The sequence below is a fragment of the Schistocerca piceifrons genome, unplaced genomic scaffold (assembly GCF_021461385.2).
Source record: "Schistocerca piceifrons isolate TAMUIC-IGC-003096 unplaced genomic scaffold, iqSchPice1.1 HiC_scaffold_1106, whole genome shotgun sequence".
NCBI lineage: Eukaryota > Metazoa > Arthropoda > Insecta > Orthoptera > Acrididae > Schistocerca > Schistocerca piceifrons.
Window position 1 is genome coordinate 10,001 of NW_025726914.1, and position 2,500 is coordinate 12,500.

The 2,500-nt window shown below is 58.2% G+C and overlaps 1 non-coding gene across 1 annotated transcript in view; it reads right to left on the reverse strand.

Annotated features, from left to right (window-relative positions):
* The window catches only part of LOC124727481, a 1,909-nt gene extending 1,886 nt beyond the window's left edge, over positions 1–23 (reverse strand). Inside the window, exon 1 of the ribosomal RNA XR_007007128.1 lies at positions 1–23. This exon is cut by the window's left edge and continues 1,886 nt beyond it. This is a non-coding gene — a ribosomal RNA (small subunit ribosomal RNA).
* Between the last annotated feature and the right edge of the window lie 2,477 nt (positions 24–2,500).

The following is a 2,500-nucleotide window of genomic DNA, read 5'->3' on the forward strand; positions in this document are numbered from 1 at the left end:
CTACTGGCAGGATCAACCAGGGAGCTGCGTCAACTAGAGCTGAGCAGCCGGCCGCCCGGGAGTGTGTCCCGGGGGCCCGCGCGAACACGCAAGCGTCCGCTCAATCATTCTGCAAACAGGAGGAGGCTGAGCTCCCCTGCACAATACACCTCGAAACCCTCTCAGGTCCCGGCGGCGCGCAGCGCCGTCCCAAGTACTTGGTCGGGTTCGAGAGAGGCGCAATCGCCCGGAGTTAGGCGAGTAGACGCTTTCGGTGCGACCACCCGTGCTCCCAACTGAGCTTGCCGCTGCCGACAGAGGCCCGGGAGCGTGCTGTCGTGGCATTGCCGGCGGGAGACAACACGCGCCACCTACGGTGACCGGCAGCTCCAACGCCAGCGCCACAGAAGGACAAAAGCCCCACTTGGGTGCCGAAGCGAACTCTCCCAGCACAGCGCACACGCCAACACATCCGCACAGCTGCGATACAAACCACCAGCGAGAACCGCTGGGGCGACCGAGCAGCAGACGGCGTCGCGGCGCCGAGCGCCGGGCGGCGGCGCATCCTCAACGCACACAGTCCTCAATCGGACCAGCACACTGCAGATGTCCACCGCGCTTCGCACCGGGCCCGCGAGGACCTACTTTGGCCGCACGGCGCCGCGCGCAGGGTGCGCCGGCGCGCAGCTGCGACGCCTGCCGCGTCCGTCGGCCGGCGCGCCTGCCACTGGCCGCCCCCACCAGCCGGCTGTAGCGCGTGCGCCCACGCACCGCGCGGCCAGCACGCCGGGAGGCGCCCCCTCACCGGCCGGGGACGGTCCCACCCAGCCACCGCCGCGTATCGCTTCACACCCAGATGCCGTTCAGTTTCGTCGGCATGGTGGGTATCGCTGGAACAACCGGTTAGTACCTCAACCTATCGTCGCCATCACCGATTCACCCCTAGCGAGAACAACCGCACCACAACGGGTTACCATTTCTTCATTTGCGTAACTTCACCAGAAAACGTAGGCGTCCATCGCCATTTGCAACTTCAACCATTATTGCATGCCTGTGTCAGGTGTCACGCCACACTACGTCTGCCCACATACACGCAACAAAATGTGCACGCCTAGACAATACGTGGAAGGTGGCCCCCGTACGTATGCGATGTCCATTGCTCGAACGACTGTCAACCGGCTTCTGTAGCATGTCGCAGATATGGAACGCGCTGCACCATGCCATCACGGTGTGTGAGGAGAGACGACTAGGTCCGAATACATCAACAGACAGCTCATGCTGATCGCCATCCACGGCGTCCGTTCCTCCCACACGTCTCTATGGCGTACCACACTGCAATCCAGCTCTCATAGGGAGACGACACGTAGCTGCGTGCACAATATTTGCACTGTATGGTCCGCCGTTTTTGGGCGCAGTCGTTGTACGGTCACACATGTGCCACGATGTATCATTCAGTACATAAGGACGAATGTGCAGTACAGATTGTGGTTCACGCGTACGACATCAGCGGACAGTTGACACAGGCCGCACCACAACGTAGCCTGCGTACGTCGCATGCGAAGGGCATTGAACATGCAAACTTGTCACCAACCACCTTGCGAAGGCAGGGGGCAAGGTGGGGACGTGGGGAGAGGTGGGGGGGGGGGGGGGCGGCATGTACGCCCTGCTGCCATCCACATTACAGTGTACAGCAGGAGCATGTGGAAAGTCAGCAAGACTTGCAAGGTGTTTAACATGAAGCGATACACAGGGGAGCGGGCAGTGCGAGTAGCGAACTATATTGCGAGGGTTGCGGGTGGGCAACACTACACTAATTGAACGAGTCGTATAACAATTACAGAGCAGGTTTAGGCGACAACGTGGGTTACGATAGGCGACAACGTGGGTTACGTTAGGGGACAACGTGGGTTACGTTAGGGGACAACGTGGGTTACGTTAGGGGACAACGTGGGTTACGTTAGGGGACAACGTGGGTTACGTTAGGGGACAACGTGGGTTACGTTAGGGGACAACGTGGGTTACGTTAGGGGACAACGTGGGTTAGGTTAAGGCACAACATGGGTTAGGTTAAGGCACAACATGGGTTAGGTTAAGGCACAACATGGGTTAGGTTAAGGCACAACATGGGTTAGGTTAAGGCACAACATGGGTTAGGTTACGGCACAACATGGGTTAGGTTAAGGCACAACATGGGTTAGGTTAGGGGACAACATGGGTTAGGTTAGGGGACAACATGGGTTAGGTTAAGGCACAACATGGGTTAGGTTAAGGCACAACATGGGTTAGGTTAGGGGACAACATGGGTTAGGTTAGGGCACAACATGGGTTAGGTTAGGGGACAACATGGGTTAGGTTAGGGGACAACATGGGTTAGGTTAGGGGACAACATGGGTTAGGTTAGGGGACAACATGGGTTAGGTTAGGGGACAACATGGGTTAGGTTAGGGGACAACATGGGTTAGGTTAGGGGACAACATGGGTTAGGTTAAGGCACAACATGGGTTAGGTTAGGGGACAACAT